The 27,224-nt window shown below is 42.0% G+C and overlaps 1 protein-coding gene and 1 long non-coding RNA gene across 3 annotated transcripts in view; both read left to right on the plus strand.

The window, feature by feature from the left end:
* SCML2 (Scm polycomb group protein like 2) overlaps nt 1–27,224 on the plus strand; it is a 161,288-nt gene that overhangs the window by 118,443 nt on the left and 15,621 nt on the right. The window lies entirely within an intron of this gene.
* LOC309530967 lies at nt 1,133–4,888 on the plus strand. Of its 2 annotated transcripts, XR_014218992.1 has the most exons (4): nt 1,133–1,401; nt 2,290–2,481; nt 2,572–2,825; nt 4,605–4,888. It is a non-coding gene; the product is annotated as an uncharacterized lncRNA (long non-coding RNA). The 2 variants fall into 2 exon arrangements; XR_014218991.1 differs by having other exon boundaries at nt 2,290–2,825.

The raw sequence follows: 27,224 nt of genomic DNA on the forward strand, positions 1-27,224 counted from the left end.
ATATTCAAACTCCTCCTCCTCAAAACTGCACAGGCAGAGGGTGGGTCTGGTGGGAGGAGAGCGAGCGAGAGCCTGAGTGGGAAATTTGTGCAGGCAGAGGTGTAAGTCTACTCTATACAACACACGTATTACTTTTTTAAGGGATTGGTTCGCTGAATCAAAATAAATGACTAAGCTCCTTTGAAAGCTCAAGCATTTGGAAGTATCCTGCAAACGATCAGAGCTGTGTTGCTACAGTCCATTGCAAAGTGTAGCGTAGTGTAGTGGATTGTTCTCATTAAGCTGTTTTTCTGTACGTTGACAGAGCGTTTTATTGAAGTGACAGCCGAGTGGCTGTAGTGATGTATTAGATGTAAGGAGAGTGTGACTGTTAAAATATGCAGGGTTACGCGTTTAGATTAGTTTTGTGTAATGTGCAAGCACACTGCCTTGCCCCTGCAATTTAGGGGGCTGGGGTTGTGCAACATCAGCACACCATGCGCACACGCTGCAGGGCTTGCGCACATGACTCAAGCAAGCCTATGGTGTGCGCAAACGGCTGCTGCAGAATTTTGAGGGGGCCCAGCCCCCTCCTTGAATTATTTTTTTGGGGTCCCAGATGGCACCCTTGGTAGTGTGATGATAGATAACAGTATAATCACCAGAATTACTCATATTAGTGTGGTCCCCATTTATGATATATATGAGATTTTCTATATATATCCTGTAATTACAGTGCATTTTGATGATTCATATACAATTTACATATGCACATTTATTTTACTTAGGATGATTGATATATTTATTGTTGCTTGATTATTTAAAACGTGAAACGATGATGATGATGATAATCATGATTACCACCGCAATAGTAGTAGTAATATTTTTTCACATTGAATGTGGAATTTGCATTGTACCTTATTTAATATTGATTTTACTGTGTAGGAGTGATATGTAAACCACTTAAGAGATTTCTGTTAAAATGTGAAGCAGGAAACAAGCTAAATAAATATAAATATGCTGGATTACAATGTGTTCTTTATAAAATCTTTTCCTTTGATCATAACATATTGAAGAACCAGATCTGATGGCATCTTTACAATACCCAGTTATTCTTTATATTATTTGTAATAGTATCTTGGCACAGAGCCCCCTGGACAGAGTTAAAACTTATTTACATAATCACTGGACAACACATGTGAAAAAAACATCTAAAAACTTGGACAAACATCCTCATTTGCTGTCAGGAATCTATGACGCCGCCATCTTGTTAAACATACACCTTTAGGCTGTCTTGGCATAAATGTCCTTCCCTGGGTGATCTGACGTAATTTGAGTGTCTAATAATAGGCTTTTGAGGTCAACAAAGCCATTGGAAAAGGCCCTAACAACCCTGAGACAAAGAATATAAAATTATCAGAGGTTTGCATGCATAGTTTTCAAAAATGACAGCAGCAGCGTTGGCTCTTATGTTTGGTGTTTGCAACGTATAATGTACACTCAAAATATAATGAGAACGTTTATTTATTAGGATAACCAATCCACCAAGCAATTGCTTATGTTCATATGGTGTAATGAGATAACAAGCTTTTCTACAATAAAGGCCCAACAGTGGAGGAGAGAAAAATCTGTGTTCCTGGACAGCAAAAATCTTAGGCCTTACAATTAGATCTTGAAGGAAATTTAGCTCCGAGTTCTTCAAAGTAAATAGGGCCAGACAGCTTCTTATTCCTCTTTAGTTATGACTGAACAAAAACTACATGTGCTTTTTTGTTCTTCTGTGCACTTGTGTACGTTCAATATTAAAAGAAAACTTATTATGCAAATATAACTTCTAAGTGGAATGAAGGATTTTTTGACAACAGTGTCAATGGGGTTCTGTGCATTGCAGACTATATAAATAACCAAGCGTTATCTTCCCACTGAGGGAAGGAGGATATGTATAATCTGGCAATTTTGGAGCCTCATTTTAACAGCTCCTGTTTTAATTAACAAATTTAATTTCAAATTATTAGGTGGCGCAGGAATAAAATAGCACAGCGTGTGCCTCCTTATATATTATTGTTATCAGTGGCACAGCAGGGCTCCAGTCAGCATTAAATATGAACAATGGATAAGTTACAGGAGCCATTCACCGGGCTCAGTAAGCAGGCAAGCATTTTGCTTATACCTGATAGAGGGATGGGGCGGGAGAAGGGAGGGGGAAATCCTTTGCAACCTCTTCAAAGTGCAGAGAAACGTATGAGGTAAACCGCGCTGATTACTAGGCTCAAAAAAGGCTAACATGCAATTTGTGTTCTTTTTATGTAGATTAAATGCATTCACCACAGCTCACAGAGCTTAGATTCTCAGCGGGGATTCAGAGGGGTTGAGTATCAGGCAGCCGCAGTCGGGCGCTGAACTGCAGGGCGACAAAATCTACTATTGTGCATTAGAAATAGTCACTTAATCTATCTTAATGGATAAGAAACCCATGGGACAAGCGTGCATTAAAGTCAGCAAGTAAGTTGCGACATTTAAGGAAAGCTGTAAATATAGTTTTTGAGATAACACTTTGAAAGGTTATTAATGAGCCTGAAATCCTCTCAACAGTCTCTTTAAGCTGTGGCTAACTATGGAATTGTCACTGCCCACTCTCAACACAAGGAGAAGTGCTGCATTAAGCATTTAGGGTAAGGTCATACACACATGGAATAAACAAGGCACGGATGAGGCAGCTTTCCCTCGGGTGAACAGGAACTACAGCCAATTTGGATGCAGTTAAGTATACAAGATGAACTGATCTCAGTTCTCTGCTGATTATTGCAGTGGAAATACAAATACGTGTATACACCAGTTTTGAACATGTGAGTATTTTGATATGATGACTTATTGAAGCTAATGGCACACGTGGGTAGAATTCAGTGTGCAAATTGAAACACAGCTCTCCTTCAGAGTTCTCACTTGCCCAAAGTCTGCAATGCAGTTTTCTAACAATTGCTTTTGGGAAATGTGCGTATTGCACAAAAACAGTAAAAATGCACATATTCGCAGGAAGTGCGCATAAAAATATACCAGCGAATATGCCACACGAAATGCATTGTGTTGGAGGGAAATGCTTGCAAGAGGTGCCTATTGGATAGAACTGGATACAGAAGTGTATGTTAAGATAATTTAACAGTAAAATGCTGATAAATTTTCATATGGACATGGACCGACACACACACACACCTCAAGTTGATGTGGAAATGTGGTAAACCAAACTTCATATAGGAAAACAGAGAAACAGCTAAAATTGCATTTGCTTTACCATGCATGCCAACTATAGCTTTAGTGAAATCCAGCAAGCCAATGCTTATGCTCTGATGAGATGATGAACTTTTCTGTAAAGGAAAGCCCCAGAGTGGGGGGAGATGCTAAAAATTGGTTCATCATAGGGTGCAGCTGTTAAGTTGTGGGTGAACGTATCAGACAACACAGCGATTCTTCAACAGCTCTTGTTTATTCACAGGCCAGAACAGAACGGAACTGAAGGGTTCAGCCAGCCTGCTTATACAGAGCTCCACTACAACGCAACAGTAACAACTTTCCAATCACTGGACGTCACTTTCAATTCCTTATTTGCATATGTGGACCTGAGTGAAAACTATCTACCGTATCCCCCTACTGGCCCAGGGTGAGAACTTCAGTACATAACAGCAGGCACAGTGTACAGCCTCATCCTTACGCAATTCAGGTTACATGACCAAGGTGCAATCCAGATGCTCTCTGAGATAAAGATACGGAGAGTGAGTGAGCGTCAAATGAAAATAAAATATGTAAGAAGCAGGGCTGGCCCACCCATGAGGTGGGGTGAAGCAGCCGCCTCAAGCAATGGATGTCCCTGAGGCAGTGCCCCCATGAGTGCCCCATCTGCTCTGCTGCTGCTACCACCGGTGGAGAACCAATGCCAGCACCACTGGCATCTCTGCTGGCAGTGAAGGAGGCACGGTGGGCAGTGTGGAGGTCTGTGGCACCATTCACATAACAAAAACTACCATAGAGATATCAAAAATATTAAAAGCAGGGGGTCCATGGCTTGGCTTTTGAAAAACAGCAGGTCCACAGTACTTAGCTAATTGGGAACCACCGTTCTAGATCCTTAGCCTTGTGTTAAACCCACTGACCTCTGCATACAGTGTCACAGTCGGTACAGCATGAGGCTCTTAATCTCAGGGTCGTGGGTTTGAGCCCCACATTAGCTAAAAAGATTCCTGCATTGCAGGGAGTTGGGCTAAATTAGGGCCATACTGAGTGTGGCCTGAAGCCCTGGTTCAGCTTCCTGTCTCAAAACTACCTAAGTAGGCACAGACTTGACTGCTCTCTTACAGCTTGGGTTTAACAGAGAACCTTTTAAGTTGGCCAGTTCTGGGAATGCATTCACCACCTTGCAGTGTAGTATTTGTATTAATATACAATTATTTTATTTTCAATCATATTTTTACTCATTTGAAAGCTGGGAAAGGGCAACTGTTGATGCCTTATTCTCTGGAAAAGGAGAGGCTTTGGGGGAATTTTGCATGCTCAGAATTCCTGGCATTTGAGAAGCAAATTTTATTGTCTTTTCCCAATCTGTCTGAAGCAGTAATTTGCCCTGTCTTTTCCAGTTCACAGAAGCACTGATGTAAAAAGCCCAGTGTCTTCTGATACAACTGTTTGCTACTATGGCATCATTTTCTTCCAGAGGAAAGGAGCTGCTGTTTCATTGTGTAAGCTCTGCTCAATTCTTCCCAATGGCAGTGAACTTAGATGCTGGAATGGCTGTGTGCAAAGGCTTAACCCTGTGTATTCCTTTCACACCTTTTCCTGATCCAACAGACATCACTGTAATGAAAGTATTTGACAAGCTCAATGTGATCCTACTGCTCTTTCCCTGACTAGTTCCACTAAACTTGTGTTGTTACTGTTCTCATTCTTATTTTATTTCAAGAAGCTCTTACACTGGCCTCCTACATGATCCCTTATGTAGACCAGGTTGAGTCCTGCTTAGTTTTCACAATAAAAAATGTGTCCCCGGATTATTAATTGGGCCTCTTTCCTACTGCCTGAAAAGATAGGTTTTTTTGGGCTGCCCCTTTCTTGGGGGGGGGGGGACACAGAAAGGTTATATTGAAAAGCCAAATACTGTAGAGGCAAATGTCCAAGCTGCAAAACTGAATGCAGAATTGAAAAGAGAGTGAGAAGGCTTAGTTTGGAAATCCATGATAAAAAGTGAGGGAAAGAAGTCTGGCGGAGAGGGCAGAACATACACTTCTGTCACATTTTTAATTATTACCCAGCATTGTCAATGTCTCTCAGCCCGGCTACTATGCAACTTCCTTATATATAAAAAAGTTGTTTATATTCATTAAGACAAATGATCTAATCCTTAGTCTTCCATTCAGATTAGCAACATTGGGAACGATGGCTTTACTTTTTGGCATGCGGGAGGGAGGTATGGTTCTTGGAGATGCATCATATTCTGAACGCTCCTGTTTAAAACTACTTTGGATAGTATTCAAACAAAGTAATACTTTGAAAAGACAGACTAGCCAAATGGGAGTGGACTCCATAGGCAATATTTGGACAGCCTCACTTCAAGGCAAAGTCCAAACAGACATAAAAGCATAGCAATATAGTTTTCTGAGGAAGAGGTGGGTTTAGGGAGCAGGGCCAATTCCCCTGCACCAAGCTGAGGGGGTGCTGCAGGGTGCCACAACTATGACATACTGCATGTGGAGAATGGAAGGCAAGGGGGAGGGAGGCACCAAATTTTGGCCTTGCACAGAGCAATGTTGAAATTTAAAAGACCAACTTCTACCCCTGACTGAGGACAGAAAAACAGAACCTTAGAGCAACATGAGGCTTCGTAGCAGCCCTGAGCCTACACAGTGATCTTTGTTGACCCAGAGGGGGAAAGAATCACCTCAATTCACCTCATTTTTCAGCAGCACAGGGAAGTTGCACACCCCTCCTAATTGTGCTTTTACCAAAAGCAAGCAAAGGAATAGTTAAGAAGAACATCATAACAATTGCCCTCAAAGGAGAATTATTTCCAAGTGTTATGAAAACACTGGCAGCTTTTACAGAGTAGGTTTTCAGTTTCAGCACCAGTTGGAGCTTCACGCTTCTCTTTGATAGCTTATTTATTTAAGATATTTATTCATATCCTGCCTTTTCCCTAGACCTGCACTCAAGGCAGCTTACACATAAAAATACCAAAACACAGATAAAATAGAAAAGGCTAAAACATAGAAAAAATAATCAAAAAGTAATAAAACAGTAACAGAATTAAACAATATAAAAATATATTGAATACAGAATACAACAACAACAAAGCAGTAACCCTTTCATTAAAAACCGTCAGTTCTTAAAGGCCTGTCGGAATAAAAAGGTCTTCACCCACGAGTGAAAGAACAACGAGGAAGCCAATCTTAACTCCTCTAGAAATTAAACAGATTTGAGAAAATAACTGCCTTTCAACCTCTTGGGGAACTAGAATAATCCTATTATTTCTAATAAATATTTATTTCCCCATGATGATTTTTGCTACACAGCTGTGTAAAGATGCAATAGTTGTCTTTACAAAAAAAAGTCAAGGATGTTGAGCTGAATGCGTTATTCCCACCACCACAACCCAAGGACATGCAGTTTGCACACTAATGTACGAAAGCACTGAAGTCCAGGTATATAGCAACCCTCATTGCCTTATTGTTCACAATTCAATGCACAGCAAGTTCAAGAAATGGATTCATAAGGCAACACTCCACCAATCTGGGCTTGGAATCCCAAGTGTATCATCTGTAATTTACAACCAATTTAAACAGCATTAACAGTCCTCTCCTTATGGGAATTTAAATTTGCATCCTACCACTGAATTAAACACCAATTGATTTTTTTTCCTATAGAGGATGTAATGCTCTTTGAAGCTTGTTTTGAATAATAGAAGTGCTTATTCATGAAAGGGGGGGCAATAGGGGCCCCAAATCTAATTGAACTAAAATGTGGGTTAAAGGCACATTGTTCTTGGCTACGAGTTTTATTATTAGTTTATCTAGATTTCATTATGTTGTTAAAAACGAATCTCTGCCCCACAACTGAATCCCATTCACTCATCATAGGTAGATTTCCTGAAAGTAGTCAGGAGAAAAATAGACAGCCAAGTTCCTATCTTCTTAAACAAAAGGCAGACAGAAGGCTGGAAAAAACATTACATTCTGTGACCTCTTGGAGAATATCATTGTGGAACATAAAAAAAATTCCTTCCAGTAGCACCTTAAAGACCAACTAAGTTAGTTCTTGGTATGAGCTTTCGTGTGACTATGGCAGACCAACACGGCTACCTACCTACTACATTGTGGAACATGTTACTCCTCAGTAACTTATGTCAGTCAAACAGAAGCAGAGGACATTTTAAAAAAAGAAAATTAGACAAAAATAACTGTGCTGGTTTCTTCTTTTTGCCTCATTTGCATGAGTCTAATCAACGATTCTGGAAATAAGGTTAGTTAGTTCCAGCTATTGCTTCCAAGGTAAAGACGTTTAATGATTCGGAACTCCAGTTAACCACATATTCCTTCATTTTATGGATGGTATCTGTGTGTGTGTGTGTGTGTGTGTGTGTGTGTGTGTGTGTGTTTAGTATATCTGAAAACACAAGCCTAAGATTGTATGTGTGTGTGTGAAAATAATGTGGGAGAAAGTATCTGGGGACATATAAATGTAATCTTATTAATTTATGTTGACCATTGACTCATGTACTTGGGGCTCATTGTACAGTATTTTCCCTCCTGGCAGAGGTATGTCTGGCAGAGACTCTCCTCCCCGAAGGGGAGGGGAGGGGTTGTGGTCGGGGCTCGAGCTCCGGCTAGCAGGGGGCGTGGCCCCCTGCTGCCCACTCACCTGGCTGGCGCTCACGCCCCCTCGGTGGCCATCCAACCGGGGGCCACGGTGGGGGCGTGTTCAGCAGCATTTTGCTGCAGCGCCAGCCTTCCCCCGGCCTCATTCTTCCTTCCTTCGCCCCTCACGAGTCACCCACCCTCCACTCCCTTTAGTTAGGGTTCAGGTTTTTCGGCCTTGCTATGGACCTTAGGTTGGTCGCCCTGGTTGGCTGGGGGGCCTGGTAGGAGTTTTTCCATTTGGCACTAGGCTAATTGGTTTTTTCGCCTACCTCGTAGCAATCGTCACAACTTTTTTGTGGTATTGGTGGGTAGGTTAGGCATTGGAATAATGTGTTGCGCTGTGTGGAAGTGCTAGGTGTGGCCATCGCCTATGCCTTCAATTTTTTAGGGGTATTCCGTTAAAGGAATCCGGCGGTCATGTATTCCGTCCGATGCCTGCTTGGCGGGAGGCCATGGCACGACCTTCGGTGACAGCAGGGGTGAGCCTATAGTCGGATCAGCATCGACAGGCTCCACCTACTGGTGAAGAACCCACTTGTTTCGATCCAATGCCTAAGCCAATACCTTTTCAAATGCTGTAACCAATAAAGTTGTGGCCTTTCTCTAGCCCATTAACCTTATATCACGTGTCCTTGTGTCTTCATTTCACTTCACCGGGGTCGGGTCCTCGAACCACAACTACACAGTACAGCTTTCATCATATGTTGAAGGCACACCTCTTTACCTGGCTTTTGACACTTGATACTGATACTAATACTAATATTTGTACCTCGCCCATTTGGCTAGGTTTCCCCAGCCACTCTGGGCGGCTTACAGGATATCTGAAAACACCAAGCATTAAAAACCTCCCAATACAGGGCTGCCTTCAGATGTCTCCTAAAAGTTATGTAATTCTTTATCTCCTTGACATCTGAAGAGAGGGAGGGCGCCACTACTGAGAAGGCCCTCTGCCTGGTTCCCTGTAACTTCATTTCTTGCAGTGAGGGAACTAGCAGAAGACCCTTGGAGGAGAACCTCAGTGTCCTGGCCAAGTGATGGGGGTGGTATACTGGGCTAATGCCATTTAGGGCTTGAAAGGACAGCACCAACACTTTGAATTGTGCTTCAGTTCTATAGCTTTAGAAGCCTATTATTTTTATTGTAAAATGTTTAACCAATTTTAATAGTGCATATTTTGCATTGCTGTAACCTACTCTGATACATTATGGTGAAGAGCTAATAATAATGATGATGATGATGATGATGTTTCTCATGGTTCCAGCACAAAGTGGTTGTTAAAAATGCATGTGAGAACATATGTACTGTTAAGGCAGCTCAAGGACTGGATTCATTTACAGTGTTAAAAATCTATATCCTTGAAGCAACATCTACAGCTTATGTTTTTGTTTTTTTAAGAATCAGTTGTTAATTTTGAAAATAATTAATGGAACAATTTTTTTTTAAACTTTGGGATAAGATGAAATTTTAAGGTGGAGATGTATTCTTTATGCTACAGTCTAGTCTTAACTTGAATATAATGGCCTCATAATTTCCTCAGAAGGCAAATTCAAGTGGTAGCTGAGAAAGGTTTCAAGCTTGCAGGTGGTAGGAGACAGGAAGCGTAAGTGGCTTAGCTTTCATGTCCTCCTTTGCTTATTTGTAATGTCTGTAACAGAACTCATATATCTTCATCTGGAGCATATAGATCTCGCCCCGGGAGGTGATACATGAGTTTGGCTGCAGGAGTGACAAATAGGAGTGACAAAGACCAGGAAGCACCAGTCATTCTGGATTGTCAAGATTGCAGTCCTGGGCTCAGTTCCCTGAGAGTAAGCTCCATTGAATTAAATGTGGCTTACTTCTAAGTAGACATGCACAGGATTGCACTGCTAAGCATTGTTAATGTCTAAAGCTGCTCCCAATGTTTGTAGAACTCTACAAACTAGAGACTTATCTTATGGGAAACTAGAATGTAATTTAATATATCAGGTGAAACAAGTAGTCTGCAACCCTAGGCACATTTTCCTGTGCCTTACTATTGAATACACAGGGTCAGAATTCTAAGCAAGCTTGCAGAAGATTGCACTGTAGGCAATACAGGGCAATAGAATCGCAAGGAAATTGGATGTTTTTGAGCTATTTCTGAGGGAAATTGGCAAAAATGACACTGCTGACATGGGCTGCTATATGTCCAGATTTTCCTGGACACTTAAGCCAATTTCTGCCTGGACACTGCTTGTGGCTGCAGTATTCCTGATATATCTGGAAAATTCCAGCCATATAACAACCCTATGAAGCCTGGTTTTTAAAACTAACATTTTTCACACACAATAAAGATTCACATTGTAACAATGCAGCCTTTAAAATGAATAAACCCATATGAAAGAAAGTGACATGAATGTAGTATAATGGCATGTGGCTGAAAAACAGAACAGGAACCCCCAGTGAAATTGCTTGTCTTTTGTGAGCCCTGGCAGGGTGAGTAAATGATGTAAAAGGGGCAGGGCGTGGGGAGACAAAGGTGATGAAGCAGAGACAAGCATCTCTGTCACCATAGCAACAGCAGCATTGCTGTGACACAGCAGTAGATTCCCTCCAAAATATGCCGCGGCACAAATAAGCTGCGTGTTAGGAGGCAGAGAGTCAAAGCGTTTCATCCAGTGAGACTGCAAAGCATGTAAGTAACAAAATGCAAATGCAGCACTCACAAGAGTGACTCATTGCTACTTGCAAACACACTTTCTAGCAATACATAATTTTAATGGCATATCTTATTTCCTTGATTATAAAAAGGGAAAGAAGCAAATTGCCAAATCTTATACACACAAGCGGTAAATACAGGAGGTTGTCTGACATGCTATTTTTGGGAGTGCTAAAATATTAATTGGATAATAAACAAAACCAGTGCAGTTTTCTAAATCTTGGCTGGGGGGGTGGGGGTGGAATTCCTTGCTTTGCATTAATAATGCAAACCAATGTTCCCCATTTCGTACCGTGCTGCATTCAACACATCACAGAATTGTAAACACATTAAAGCTCAGCTATGAATTATGTTTTTTGCTTTTGTCTTAAATCACAAAACGCTTTCACAGGTTAGCCATACATCAACAGTTGGCTTTGCCATAGCCTGGCCTTTACATCTGCAAGCTGATACTAGGCATTTGGCCAAGCACAAGCAGTCTCTGATATCCAACATGTTGTGTGTGGGGTGTGTGTGGGGGGTGTTCTCCACCCCCCACCCCACCAGGCTCAGTTCGAGGTGCAAGTACTGGTGTACAAAGCACAATATAGCTGGCAACCGGGATGCCTAAAACACAGTCTCATCCCTTGTATACCCAGCTGATCCTCTCATCCCTTACTTACCCAGCCCAAGAGGGCAACCTGCAAATTCTATCCTATCAGGAGGTCCATTCCACACAATGTCAGAACGGGGCTTTTTGTGTGGTGGCACCTACCCTCTGGAACAGCCTCTCAGTCCTATCAGACAGGCACCATCTCTGTCGTCTTTTCAGCACCAGTTGAAGATCTTCCTTTTCTAACAAGTCCTTTAAGTATACAGTGGTACCTCGGGTTACATACGCTTCAGGTTACGTACGCTTCAGGTTACAGACTCCGCTAACCCAGAAATAGTACCTCAGGTTAAGAACTTTGCTTCAGGATGAGAACAGAAATCCTGCTCCAGCGGCACGGCAGCAACAGGAGGCCCCATTAGCTAAAATGGTGCTTCAGGTTAAGAACAGTTTCAGGTTAAGAACAGACCTATGGAATGAATTAAGTCCTTAACCTGAGGTACCACTGTACATTTTATCCCACTCTGTGGTCCACATTAGACTTGAAATGGTTTTTCTAGATTTAAAAAAAATATGCTAATTCACTCTGAGATGTCTTATAGGAAATGATTCATAAATGAAGTAAATAAGCAAAACTCCCCTTCATCTTAAGGATGTTTCCCACATGTCCCCACTCAAATTGGCACTACAGGTGCCACATTTGCAAAAACTTGATCGTTTAGTGTGGCAGCCCCTGCCACTTTGGAACTCACTGGCTCTTGAGATCCTGGCACCTGGAACCTGCTAAAAACACTCTTGTTTGGACAAGCCTACCCAGATGCTGAGGTGATTTTAATCTGTTTTGGCATGTTAACTTTTGTATGTTTTAAAGTATGGCTGTCAATTTTGCTCCATTTTATCATTTTATAAACCACTCTGAGGGTTTCTTTAAACAGTGTACGAATTTCATGAAATAAAATAATTATGCAGTTGTGAACATGTGTTTACAACATGCATGCACAAAGGCAGAAGTTGCAGCCATTCTTGAACCCAAAGCTCCTGCTCATATGGAAAAGCCTTATAGAAGAACCACTGGCATGCAGTGGACCCTAAATGTTCCTGGTAAATCAGAGTATTAAAGTAGAGCCTACAAGAATTTCCACTGCACACCACTGCAGAACATGGGCAGCTCCCTTTCACACCAACACTGAATGTACCAAAATGGCTGGGGGCAGCATGCAGTCCTCTGCTTCTCTATATGTTGATGGGTGAGGAGACTTGTGAAAGACCCTAAAGTCTATTGAGTTTTGGTTTCACTTTTATCATGACAGTGGTACCTCGGGTTAAGTACTTAATTCATTCCGGAGGTCCGTTCTTAACCTGAAACTGTTCTTAACCTGAGGTACCACTTTAGCTAATGGGGCCTTCTGCTGCTGCCTCGCCGCCGGAGCCCGATTTCTGTTCTTATCCTGAAGCAAAGTTCTTAACCTGAAACACTATTTCTGGGTTAGCGGAGTCTGTAACCTGAAGCGTATGTAACCTGAAGCGTATGTTCACCCTCTCTGGGAGACAGGGAAAGGATAAGCAAGCGATTATTATCAGGAGCAGCAGCAATAATAGGACTACGTTGGCTGCAAATGGGGTTAATGCAAAAATGACATTACTCAGTTGGAAGTCTTCCGGGATAGCATTCACTGTGCATACTAATTAAAGAGTACACAGAATTAATGGCTGAGAGATGGGTGTGCGGCTTTTCTTCCTCGACTTGCCATACTAGATTATAATAGCTTTTAATAGCTTCACAACAGAAATCAGATTGAAAATGTAATTGAAAAAACAATACATGGCTATACAGTAGTTCAATATAAGGGGAAACACAGTTTGTCGGTATCTCACCCCTGACCAGTGAGATTAGTTTCCTAATTCTATTTTGTTACTTTACACTAGAAGAAATCCTTTCAAGTTCATGTGTTAATAGGCTGGCTACAAAAAGTAGCTTTAAACTGTTTTTAATGTTGTATTTTGAATTGTTGCAACCGTTCCTCAGAATTTAGAGAGAAGAGCAATAAATTTAAATATATATATTAATAATGGTGATAATAGTGATAAGAATGATTAAAAACTGGGGCCGATTTGATCTTAATCAGTTTGAAGTGCTTTTCAAAATTATTTTTAGCCCCATGTTTCTTGTAATACTTATTCCCCTTCCACTATATCTAAAGCTTAGATAGTGAGCATTAAGAATCAGAACACACTTAAGAGGAAAAGGGAGCAGTTGTTTTCACAGCTTCTTATTTATTATCCAATTTCAGGAAAATGTGGGGAAGCTATCACCTAATTGGGCAAATCACAGATTATTAGGTAAGGGGAACAGGTGTGATCCCCAGTGGAGTTGTTGGGAAGTATGTTTCATTAAAATCAATGTTCCCAGTTCAAAGCTCTGCAGGTGCTCTGATGCACACAGAGATCTCCCATGCAACCAAACCTCCCCATTCTCCTAACTGATGGGTGTGAATGGCAGATACACAAGTGGAAATTGCTGCAGTTTGCACATGGTCAGGAATGAAATCAGGCAAGCAAATACAACCAGTTGTTGTTTTAGTCTACAAGGTACAGTGGTACCTCGGGTTAAGAGCTTAATTCGTTCCGGAGGTCTGTTCTTAACCTGAAACTGTTCTTAACCTGAAGCACCACTTTAACTAATGGGGCCTCCCACTGCCACCGCTGTGCGATTTCTGTTCTCATCCTGAAGCAAAATTCTTAACCCGAGGTACTATTTCTGGGTTAGCGGAGTCTGTAACCTGAAGCATCTGTAACCTGAAGCGTCTGTAACCCGAGGTACCACTGCAGAGTTAATAATTAACCCCTGCCCATTTTTACATTCCCTTTGAATGGAAATGGTGTGAAATTAATTACATCATTAATTATATTTGACCATAGCAAACAGCGATACAAATCAGCTAGTTTTTGGTGGAAGCTGAACTGCAGCGGAATGGAAACAGCGCTGATTATGATCAATATAGGATGGAAATTGCTGCCTTCTTACATTCTGACTGAAGGGGCAGGTGGAGTCTGAAGAGGTGCACCTTCATTAATGTGAGCAGGGAGGCTTTCAGTCTACACCAGAGTAGCTGTTTGCACAAGGGGCCACTGGTGTCGGGTGCCTATGTAACAATTGTTGCTTTCATAAGCTTTGAATAGAGGTTCAGGTGCAGCAGTGTCCCTTAAGTTCAATTCTGTGTGCACTTTATCACAAGAAGCCACAATTCCTGTAAGTCCAATTCTGTCTCATTTTGCGGGGAAAAGAGGAGCAAGGCTATCTCACAGCAAGCATTAATTACCCCTAAACCACTGAGCCTCTTGGGCTTGCCGATCAGAAGGTCGGCAGTTTGAATCCCCATGACAGGGTGAGCTCCCACTGTTCGGTACCAGCTCCTGCCAACCTAGCAGTTTGAAAGCACTTCAAAGTGCAAGTAGATAAATAGGTACCACTCCAGTGGGAAGGTTAATGGCGTTTCCATGCGCTGCTCTGGTTTCACCTTTTTTTTTTAAGTGTTAAATTGACTAGAGCAACGGAGAGCCAATGTAATAAATGTCACTGTTCCAATTACTTATATGGGACTAAGAAAAGGGACTGAAATTTGCCACCAAGATAGAAATTAACAGACATCCCTCTTCCTGCAGGAAAGTTTCTATCCCCCCCCCCACTGCATGAATATATTATGGTGGTTGGAGAGCTGACTGGTGCCATGGTAATATTAAGAGGAAGGTGTTCCCATTGCTCTTCAGGAATGATCATCTGTAACTAGACCTGCTCTCACACTCCAAACACCACACATCCTTGTACTTCAGTCAGCTCCTTTTTTGCAATGTATAATAGCAGGATATTTCCAAGAAGGGTATGTTACTGATGGGCCATTTAGGGAGAAAATTAAACTTCAAAACCTTGCTCATCCTATTTCCTCCAGGGTCAACATTGTCCTTAAAACAATGAAACGGCAAAGGCATTATTATCCATGAAAACGAAGAAGCATCTCTAAAAATCAGCAGCTGGAAAGGTTGTGTGCATGCCTTGAAGCAATGGGAGATATTTCAAGAGTGAAATCTCATTCAGATAGGATCAGTCTTCAAGGAGGTAAAAGAGACAGGGAGCAAGGAAGAGCAATAAGAGTTCCATTTCTGAAGAGTTAATAGAATTTCTGGTAAATGATTCTAACTAAGACGATAGCTTGCAATGGGAGGTGGATGAGAAATTCAGTTTGATTTGAATATTGATGCAAGCCTATGTAATTTGCACATTATGAAATATGAAACCTGAAATGTAGTATCCTTGGAAATTCACACTTTGCAGAATTTTTCAGTGCAGTTCTCCAGCTAAAGACTATGTACAAAAATATGTGTATTACAGGAAAGCGAGCAGACAAATGCATATATTAGTGAAAATGACATACAGAAATACAGTGCTTTTTTCTGGGGGTACGCAGGTGTAAGCATACCCCTAAGTTTGGCCTCATTGAGGGGCAGTATTTCAATATGAGTAGGAAAATGAGAGTACCCCTAAACATTTTTTTTAGAAAAAAAAGCACTGCAGAAATACAGTGGTGCCTCGCAAGACGAAATTAATCCGTTCCGCGAATCTCTTCGTCTTGCGGTTTTTTCGTCTTGCGAAGCACGGCTATTAGCGGCTTAGCGGCTATTAGCGGCTTAGCGGCTTAACGGCTTTAAGAAAAAGGAAACAAACTCGCAAGAACTCGCAAGACGTTTCGTCTTGCGAAGCAAGCCTATAGGGAAATTCGTCTTGCGGAACGACTCAAAAAATGGAAAACTCTTTCGTCTTGCGAGGCATTCGTCTTGCGAGGTACCACTGTACATTGCAGAAGGGGGGAAATGCATACAAAAATGTGCATGTTAAGATACATGCATACTACAATGTTGACAAATTTATCATCTCATACTGAGAGATCCCAGAGTTCCCTGGTAAGAGGCACTGATTGTTGAACCACTCTGAGAATTGTAGCTCTGTGTGAGGAATACGAGTATCCTAGCAGCTCTCAGCACTCTTAACAAATGACACTTCCCAGCATTCTTTAGGGGAAGCCATGACTGTTGAATGAAGTATGATACTGCTATAAATGCATAGTGCAGATGAAGCCTAAATGTTTCTCAGTTGAGCCTGACTATACCCCAGAGGAAACCCATATGATGCGTTCCAGATGTGATGGATGACCATCAGCCCCAGGCAATCTGAGATGATGAGATTTGTAGTCCACAACATCTGGAAGACACCACACTGGCTGCTCCTGCTGTACACAATGTTGTCTGGTTCACCTTCAGGACAGCCACAGAGCCCCTTGTCAGAGAGGTTCATGGGTTAAACCATTAAAAAAGTACCCAAACCCAATCTAAGAAAGAGAAATACATGGGTTTTAAATTCAAAATAAAGTTCTCATTATCTGATCATTATATTTCATAGTTGTATCAGTCATATTAGGTCATGCATATAAAAATATGTATGGGATAATTTTGTTTAGTTAGTCAAAATACTCGACAAAAAATAATACATAACATAATCATCTTATGTTCCAAAGTTACTGATGCTTCAAAAACTGATTAAATTAAACCAGCAATAAATTGACTGAACCAATTATTTCAGTATGTTATGAAAGTATTCCAGCTTTCACTATAATCTCTTGTATTATTATTACCTCTCCTATCCTTCTGGAATGTGACAAGATGTATTAATTTGATCAAATAATATACATGCCGTGCATCTTTTGAGACAGTCTTCTAAAACTGATCCTGCAGTATCTTTTTACTCTTTCTAACTGTGGTGTTATAATCCATAAAATTAATTCGTGTGATACATTTCATATAATTACATATTAGTATTTTAAATATGATTAGTCTGCAATCCAAAACCCTCTCACATTGGGCTGTGGGGAGGTGAATTGAACGGAGGTGTTCCTTTGTTCACGTGTCTTCTGACTGGTACAGACCTCTCCCTTCTTCCTATCAAATGTGCAGAAAGGCAGAAGACCACTTGAGCTAGGGGTAAAGGTAGAGGTAAAGGGACCCCTGTCCGTTAGGTCCAGTCGTGGCCAACTCTGGGGTTGCGGCGCTCATCTTGTTTTATTGGATGAGGGAGCAGGCGTACAGCTGTGTGGCCAGCATGACTAAGTCGCTTCTGGCGAACCACAGCAACGCACGGAAACACTGTTTACCTTCCCGCCAGAGTGGTACCTATTTATCTACTTGCACTTTGACGTGTTTTCGAACTACTAGGTTGGCAGGAGCAGGGACCGAGCAATGGGGGCTCATCCCGTCGCGGGGATTCGAACTGCCGACCTAGGCTCTGTTGTTTAACCCACAGTGCCACCCCCTCTTTTCATGTGTATTCTGGCTGACCTAGCTTCCTGCTGGTTGCCATCACTGGTACAGACCTCTCCCTTCTTCCTATCAAATGTGCAGGAAGGCAGAAGACCACTTGAGCTAGGGGAGCCCAGCAAAAAACCCTAAACAGGGCATTCTGAGGGTGGCAGGGCTGAGCTGGCCTGGGATCCTCTGGAACCTAAGCTGGTATCACAAGACAGCATTAGACCCGATCCAGGACCCCAACTGCACATACCTGGAGCTGACACACAGGGATCAAACCCAATCTGTCGGTCCACCCACATTCTTCCTGTGCTGCTGGGCATCAGATGCTCTGATTGCAGTTCTAGTTCGGCAACATTTGGAGACCTCAAAGTTCCCCACACTTGAGATTCTGTTTTGTGTTCCGTGGCAGGAGCTTATATACTTCTTGTGAGATCCATAGCTGGCTCAAGAATTAATTGGAATCCTGTTATGGTTGTGTTGTTGGGAATGTCATAAACATTATGCTGGCAGTACACTTCTTCCAGCATCGGGGATTCTTTTGCACAGGTGCAACATTGTGCTCCACCAGTGCCGAGAGATTTGGGAGCAATCCTATCTCTCCCGGCAGGCTTAAGCTGAGAATAGGATCTTCTTGGCTGTAAATCTGCCCCCTTTGAATTCAACAGGATTTACAATGTGATCCTCTCCTCATATTATACCCCGCTGAGTTCCCTTTTCATCTTGGTTAGTGCAGATTTAAAATTTGGTGTTTTGTTTTCCTAGAGCAATACACAGCCGAGTGTACCTGCTGGTTTTGATTGGAAAAATATATATACATAGAGGAGTGATAGCGTACATAATCCAGTCATTGCAAAAGAAAGGAATAAGAAAATGCAGTTTAACATATGAGATCATGGAAATATGGGCATTAACATTAGGTACTGATTTAAAGAGCCCCTTTTTATATACTCTTCAGGTTGACTGGATATGGAGAGAAATAATGGCCTCGCATTCTGTGCTAACAGTTTCCTGCTGCAGGAACTACGTTAGGATTCCTGCTGTGTTTTTGATTAATGACCTACCTGTGACTTCTGCAGATCTAGCCTGGGTTTCCCCCCCCCCTGCGGGCAAAAGAGGGGGAGGGGGGGAAGGAGAAGCACCTGGTGCCATCATCACAGAGCTTGATTTCAATTTCATAAGGTGCTTAACATTTAAATTAATTGCAATGTCATTAAAAAGCCATTTCTAAGGCAGGCACACACATAGTCCTAAATCGGAAACTAATACTGAAAGTTGGGGTCCTGTCATTTAATCTTTGCTGGAGAAGAACACTCCCCTTCCCTTCTTAAGTTCCTCTGCTTTGGTTCCATTTGTTTGTTTGTTTTCCACCATACTGATAAACTTGCCCAAGTTCTGTATTTCCCTCTGCATGCTAAGTTTCATCCTTTTCTTCTTGTACAACAAAAATAGTTCATTTAAAAACCTTTAAATAATATTTTTATTATTATTATTGTTATAGTAACATTTTCTCTCTGGTCTTCCTCTTTCATTGTCTGAAACTATCTCTTCCTCCCAGAGTTCTTTTGCTTCCTTTATTTATCTCAAAAAGTGGTCATTTCATTTTATTGTTCTGTTGCATTTCGTCTCATCAGAACACAACAGAGCCCTACTCAGAACCGAGCCCATCGGGTCTGAAAACCAAGCCTTACGTTGGGGGTGTCACATGCCTGTTTAGCTGGGAGAAGAGTAGACTGTGCAGTGATATGATAGCCATCTTCAAATATCTGAAGGGCTGGAGGATACAGCAAGCTTGTTTTCTGTTGTTCCAGGACCAAAACCAATGGCTTCAAGTTAGAAGACAGTGGACTCTCCTTCTTTGGAGGTTTTTACACAGAGGTTGGATGGCCATCTGTCAGGCATTCTTTAGCTGTGATTCCTACATTGCAGGGGGTCAGACTAGATGACGCTTGGGGACCCTCTCAACTATTATTTTAGTCTAGCATCCTGTTACCCATAGTGGGTCACTGTAGATGCTTCTGGAAAGCCGACAACAGAGCATTAAGCCAATAGCGCTTTCCACTAGCACAGGGGAGTGAGACCTACAGCTCTCCAGATATTGCTGGACTACAACTCCCATCACCCCTGGCCATTGGCTGTGCTGTCTGGAGCTGATGGGAGTTGTAGTTCAACACCTAGAGGGCTGTAGGTTCCCTATGTTGCCTTGGCAACCGGTTACCAGTGACATGCTACATTTAAAGCTAGTGTTTTCATTTAGTCATAATGTTTTATAGTTATCCACAGTGATCCATACATTTATTTAATTCCTTTTAAAACTACACATGACCTAACTGTGCAGTTCTGCCTTACTGTGCCCTTATTAGTCTCTGTTGTTTAAAATATATATTTAAATGGGAGTTTCCTCACATGTCTGCTTAACCTCGATGCTTTGCCAGCTGAGGCCGAGACACTGTCAGCTGGAGTTCCAAGTATTAGAGTAAGTAATAGCAGGCAGGATAACCTTAGAAGTTTGTTTTCTCCAAAATTTAGAACTGCATTTAAGGTGTGGGTCTGCTGGATTTAATCCCTGACTCGGAGTCTATTACTATCTGTAGGAGGGTAATTGTAACCACTTCTGGGAATTATACATAAAAAGAAGCAGGAACACAACAGATGGGTTCCAAAGAAGTATGGTACCTACTACTTAAAATCTAAAGCTGTTTGCAGTATAAATTTAATTTTAGAGGTTATACAGACTATTATTTTATTTCTTATATCTTCATTAGTTGTTGTTATTTACCTGAATTGCTTTAGGTATTTATCGTTTGTAACTTGCCCTGGGATTGGTGATGAAGAAAGGCAGGGGAGAAATTTACTAAATAAATCACTTAATGTACTGTTCTTGACACACACGAACACACATACACAAAGACTAAACTTGGCGCCCCTGCTATGTCAAGGATAGACTTTCAGACTTAACGTCATTCTTTTCTGTAAGCAAATTGTAAGATAGGAAGAAATACAAGAAACCCTGTGAGGATTTGGAAAGAAAGGATGAAAGAAAACATAGGGAGAGAGAAGCTATTTGAATTACCAAAGAATATGGGACATTGCCCATACTCTTCTTAATAAATTCTTGGGCATGTCTAAAGCAGTCCTTTGGGTCCCAACCACAGCAAACACCAAGAACACCAACTTAAAGCACCTGGCTTTCACACACCCCTAAATCCTGGGAGCTGTAGTTTAACCCCCCTGAACTACAATTCCCAGCACTCTTAACAAACTACAGTTTCCAGGATTCTTGGGGGGAGGCAGGAGGCAAAGTTTGAAAATTGGAACACCTACTTCTGGGTTTGCAGCATTCGGGTTCCGAGTTGTTTGGGAACTAAGCTGTTGGAAAACCAAGGTACCACTGTACAGTGGCACCTCTAGTTACAAACTTAAATTCGTTCTGGAGGTCTGTTCTTAACCTGAAACCGTTCTTAACCTGAGGTACCGCTTTAGCTAATGGGGCCTCCCATTGCCGCCGTGCAATTCCTGTTCTGATCCTGGGGCAAAGTTCTCAACCCGAGGTACTACTTCCGGGTTAGTGGAGTCTGTAACCCAAAGTGTTTGTAACCTGAGGTGTTTGTAACCCGAGGTACTACTGTACAACCCTGTGCTTTTCTAATAAGCTAATCAGAGTTAAGACCCACTGAATTGGATGGATTAATTTCCAAGTCCATGGGCTAAACAAACAATGAAATGATTTGAAAAACAGCTGGGGGAAGGGCCATTTCACATAACCATTTCTCAAGTTATTTCTTTGATGCTCTCCATCTCTGCACTGCACTGGGAGGCACCTGGCAGCTGAACTCACTGTCAGAAACCTCAAATGGAGGGTGCAGCAACAATTTGGACCCACGGAGTAGGACATCTTGTCAAAAGACCCTCCAAAACTGGGAAGTGCCCTTCTTGTGATGTTGCCCACAAGGGACAAGGCAAGCCATTTCTCTCAAAGCATCTAAGGTGGCCCTGAGAATTAGAAATCCTACTTACACCTCAGAGGAAGAAAGTTTCTTCATTGTGCTGGAAAACATACTCACAAGCTACCGCCTCTTGCCTGAACTATCCTCTCAAATAGTTGCTGTTCCCAAAGTCCTCAGCCAAGTCACTCAGCAGGGGGACGTGTCACAATGGAGGACATGACACCATTACTTTAGCTACCTTGCTTAACAATGGGCATGGCTCCCCTTAATATTCATTTTTTAAAATATATATTTTAGTGGGTTAAGCGGTTTTATTTATTTTAAAAAGTTCTAGACCCCTTTTCATGCAGCACAGGGATTTTCTGGAAAGGACAGGAAACGCCACACAAACACACATGCTTTTCAACACGGCAAGGTCACCAAAGGAAAACACTTCTGGCCTAGACTATAGTTGCTGTTTCTCACTTAATAGTTAAAAAGAACCCCTCTCAACACTCTGTAGTAATCTGTGCAGTATTATGATGGACAGGAGCAAGACTTCATCCTTAGACCTCCTCATCCCCCTGTTTCTTTCAGTTTCTGCCCAGTGTGTTCTGCCAATAAACAGCTTTCCTTAGGCTGCAATGAAGTGAAACGTTATGAGTTTGTGGGTGCCAGACTCCCCTTTGTCATGGGTTTCTGGGTGCCAGGCACTGAACCCATGGATTCAGCAAATGGGTTTATTTCAAAGATATCCAAGACTCCGGAGCAGGAGGTCATGCAAGTTCAGTTCTTTGTATATGCCCAGAAAAACATGTTTTATCGTGTTTTTAATATTCTGTTGGAGCCGCCCAGAGTGGCTGTGGAAACCCAGCCAGATGGGCGGGGTATAAATAATAAATTATTATTATACTGGATCAATTTCATCATTTTTTTTGGGTGGAATCCCTATCTCTCTCAAGCTTTTAGGATGATCCCATTTTTGGCTGCATGGTGTGGGAATTAACTATCCCAGCACTGCTGAGCTCTGAGCACTCACAGCACTGGTGAAGGTGCTTTCCATTCAACATGGGAAGCACATCTGAATATTCTAACAGCTGTGCATAGTCCTAACCATGTGTTGGCAATTTAAATTCAAATCATTAAAGCACAACTGAGAGGTGTACAGTGGAGATTAGTTTCGTACTGGAGGAAATTGCTTTGCATTGTTAAACCCAGAATCAAATTAGAAGAGGGAGAATATTTCTGACTGGAACCACTCTTTTGATTAGTTACGATAGAATAATTCACAACAGATAATTTAATGAAGGGTCTGAGTTCTTTTTTATTGCCTGGGAGTGTTGCAAGATCAAATCATAATTCCCTCAAATATTTTTAAGATGTGAAAGGATTTCTTTTTTAAAAAAAAACCTGTGATCTTTTTTTCAATTTGTAGTTTAAATCAAATAACACCTCCCCCAACTCCACAATTTATTTATTGAAGATGCTTTGGCTAGGTCTGAACGGGTCAAAATCAGCCAGTTTGAGATCTGTACTCCAGTTTCTTAAAGCTACTTACATCTCAACCTCAGTCCCCAGCACATCTCAAATGCACGGATTCTCCTGAAATGTTTATGTAAGAGATAGTCAGCTGCATACAAGGCTGTCATGTGCAAACATCAAAAGGCCAATGTTATTTTTTTCAAAGGACTGTTTGCAGATGTGTGCACTATTTGCTGACCTCTACACAATAAAAAATTGAAACAGATTGATTATTTTTAGCAGCAACCAGTATTTATTGTCTGCTGAAAGAAACATCATTGACAGCTCAGCCCCTATGAACCACTGCAACTCATATGTGGACAAACTTTAATGAGCTGTGTAACCTCTGAGTGTCACAAATGTTATGCTAATACACAATTCATGGACAAACCTTTAAAAAAACATAAAAAACCCCTAAACCCTAAAGGCAAAGAGAAAAGAAGTCAGAAGGCATCCGTGGCTCTCATTTGGTTGGGAGAACAACTGTCACGAGCCTTCTATAGGAAATACCGTAACTACCACATAACTATTGTTCTGCTTCCTCCTTTACCCACTGTTTCATCATTAACCATTGCAATTGCAGCAGTTTTAGACTACGGATAAAGAAAGCTGGATAAAGTTGAGCCTACAATCCTATACCGTACAGCCGTGTTTCCCAAACTTGGATCTCCAGCTGTTTTTGGACTACAATTCCCATCATTCCCTGGCCACTGGTCTAGCTAGCTAGGGATGATGGGAGTTGTAGTCCCAAAACCCCTGGAGACCCAAGTTTTGCTGTACATGCTTCACTGGGAGCAAGTTCTGAGTAGCAGGCAGGGATTTGTGCTGTAAGTGACAGGGTTAACCATCTAGCTAGCTATTAAGACACATTTCAGATTAATACAGGGACCAGCAAGGAGTGAAGGCAGGACAAACCTGGCCTCTGGTACCAGCCTCACTGTTGCTTCCCAGGAGGGACTGCGTGTGAGGGGAGGCAATGGGGAGGTCAGTGCTGTCTAATGCTCCAGCAGGAGCTCCCAGATTGATGAGATGGGCTACTCTCATAGTTCCAAGGCTGCCACTTAGGGATTATGTGGGGAAGCCTCCAAAGAAAGGGGTAATTTGGCATGGAACAATTCCAGAATGAACGGTGCAGCTTAGATTCTCCAGGGAGCAACCTACCAATTGCTATTGTACGCATCAGCCAGGGAGAGGAGTGAATGCCTACACCAGGGGTAACCATTTTGGGACCACAGGCAGCACTGACTCATGGTCAAACCTCTTGGGCCCATATGTCAAAGTGGACATGGCCAAAGTGGGTGTGACCTTTTTCTTTTAAGTACAAGGAATTTTAGGAAGATGGGGTCAGGGGATCACAAAGCCTTTTGACATTATAGAACCACAGCAGAAGACCCATAGGAGTGGTCAGTAGAAACTTAAAAAAACACAAAAAACAGGCAAACGTTGGGGAAGGGGCTGGAGGAACCACATTTTTTTAAAGGCATCACAGTTTATCTTTTTTATTTAAACAACATTTTTAGAGGGACCAAAAAACAACAACTTTGGGCATCACAGTTGGGCAACTATGTGAACATCAGTTCTTTTTAGAATAAAAATTAAATGGGGGGCAGAAACAACTTTGGGGGGCTTGCAGGTCACAGGTTAGCCAACCCTGGCCTACACTGCCTGCGTGGCTAGAGGATCACGGCCTGTGAAATCAGATACCTAGGAAGATGTGGCCTAATTAGAGAAAGGTGTGTAACCGTTAATAAAAATGTGTATTAACCAGGCGTTTCAGAATAGCACTTCACCTGGGTTCAACACTGAGCTGAGACTACCGACACCACCTTTATTTCTGTCTTCAGAGGTATGGGGAGCTCTAAATTTGGTAGCTGCCTTGACTGGTAAGGAATTTATTTCCAACCTTTAATTTGTGCTACGAGCCAGGCAGGTCGTAAAAACAACTTTCTTCAGAGTGTTCCTGTACATTTATGTGCATTCTGATAGGCATTCGGAGACACCTGAAAAGGATATTTGCAAAGTGACCTTTTGCTCTTTGACTTCTAGTGCACATAGTAAATCTGCCAGCATAACTATCGCTAGTTCTTTTTGAATGATTACCTGTATTGTAAAGGCACATGTGTAAAGGCTAGAGGGCTGTAGATCACATCAGATCTCATTGCTAACATTAACATTCATTTCTAACCTGTGCACTGCTATCCCTACATGTCACTCTTGCATAATGATTCTTCTTACTTGTATCCCTTTGAAGCTGAAACCCCAAGAACTCGGGTCAAAGTTTTACCAATAGTTCTGGCAGGTGTGAAATGTTAGCCTATGTTCACAGCAAACTGGCAGGCTCCTTCTGACAGACGGCAGGGGCAGCTGTTGGTTATAGGCAGTTACCCAAAAGAGGAGCATAAAAAACTCTGCCAGTTTTCAGTAAGACTTGCTGCTGTCCTCTTTCAGATGTTCCTACAAGTCTATTACTCCCCATGGAGCTGTCCATAAGGCCAGAGCAGGCAGAGATAAAGGCCTGCCTCAACTCTTCATTAAGTCATTCTACATTTCCTTACAGAAGGACTGAGTCAGCAAATGGCTACCTAATGATTTAATGAAAATTCAATACTAGATCTCAGATAAAAGCACAACAAGTGCACATGTCTGTGCAGGTTCTCAAAGAGGAGGCTAGCTTTGGGTTTATGATATTGTGAGTAATCCTACAATTCAATGGGGTGAGCCTAGACTGGCATAATCCAATAATAATAATTTTATTATTTGTACCCTGCCCATCTGGGTGGCTTCCAGCATGTACAAAAATGTAATAAACCATTAAAAATTAAGAACTTCCCTATACAGGACTGCCTTCAGATGTCTTCCAAAGGTTGCATAGTTACTTATCACATTGACATCTGATGGGAGGACGTTCCACAGGGCGGGCACCACTACTGAGAAGGCCCTTTGCCTGGTTCCCTGTAACCTCACTTCTCGCAGTGAGGGAACTGGGCTGAATAACAGGGATGGAGATGCTCCATCAGGTGCCAAGCATGATTTATATCACTTAAGAGCCCTGTGCTTTCTTGACTAGAGGCACTGCAGATGCAAGAAGGTAGTTTGTGTAACAGAACAGTTCTACCACCACCTTACTCATCCTTCTCACTGTTAATGCTGGGAATTGAAATATCCACCATGCTCTCCCTTTGACTCCCCGGGGTGTCTGGATAAGCCAGGGTTTATGGAAAGGGAGCCACTGTCCACTAGTCTGACCCAACATGCCACTTCTTAAATTCTGCTGAGCAATGGCTTTTGCCAGTGATTTATCCCTTCTGCCAACCACAAGGAAGGATTGTCAGATCAACATTTAAAAATGAGACACTGCAGAACTTTAACATTTGTGCTGCAGAGCAGATACAAGGGGTGTGCAGTATGAACCCAGGAAGTCACCAATATTCTGGATTGAAAGATTTTCCTTCCAAGCAAGGGGGACCAGGAAAACCCCTGGATCACTAAATTTTTGATCCAGCACTAATCCACCCACTTTCTCTTGTGATGTCCCTGCCCTGCCCTGTTTAGCTACTAAATAGTTTGTCAGTGTCAAAAGGATGCTTGTTTTTGCTATCCTGCTGCTGGCGTTCCAAATGCAAAAAAATGCCCCCCCCCTTAAGCAGCCTTTTCTTTTCTCTGTGCACTAGGAGGAGTAACTGAAGCAGTCTCTTGAGAGTGGCGTTCTGTGGTCTTGTTTCACAATTTCCTTCAAAAAGCCCTCCCCCATCAAGAAAAAAAAGCCAGGGGAAAAAAAATCACATTGAAGTACATCTTCAAAGCATTCTGGGGGGTTATTCACCACTTGACACATATTTGACTGCTTTAATAGGAGTCACATGGTTAAGTCCTTCCCAACAGTTTGAAATTGCCAAGTCCTTTATGCTATTTTTCTGCACAATGAAAAGCCACTTGTTTTCCCCCCTCCTGTTTTCTGTTTTGTTAAAGTGAGTGTTGGTGTTGCAGAGTGATTAGAATACACACACCAGGAATGGGAAACTGCCTTTGTACCAAGTCATATCAAAAGATACTATTTTGTTTTTTAGAACTGTGATGCTCCAAGCCTTTCAGAACAGATTGCCTTCAGGATCAGTGCACCTACAAACACTGGCTCCCTCGGCCTAAAAAGCAAGGTGAGCATCGCACCCCATAGTTGACTTTGACTGGATTTAACTGTCCAGGGGTCCTTTACCTTCTTTTTTTTTTACACCAAGAGAGTAGCTCACAACTGAATGCAGTTTTTAGTGCAATACCAAAGC

Source organism: Podarcis vaucheri (assembly GCF_965113315.1).
Source record: "Podarcis vaucheri genome assembly, chromosome: 4".
NCBI classification, from domain to species: Eukaryota; Metazoa; Chordata; class Lepidosauria; order Squamata; family Lacertidae; genus Podarcis; species Podarcis vaucheri.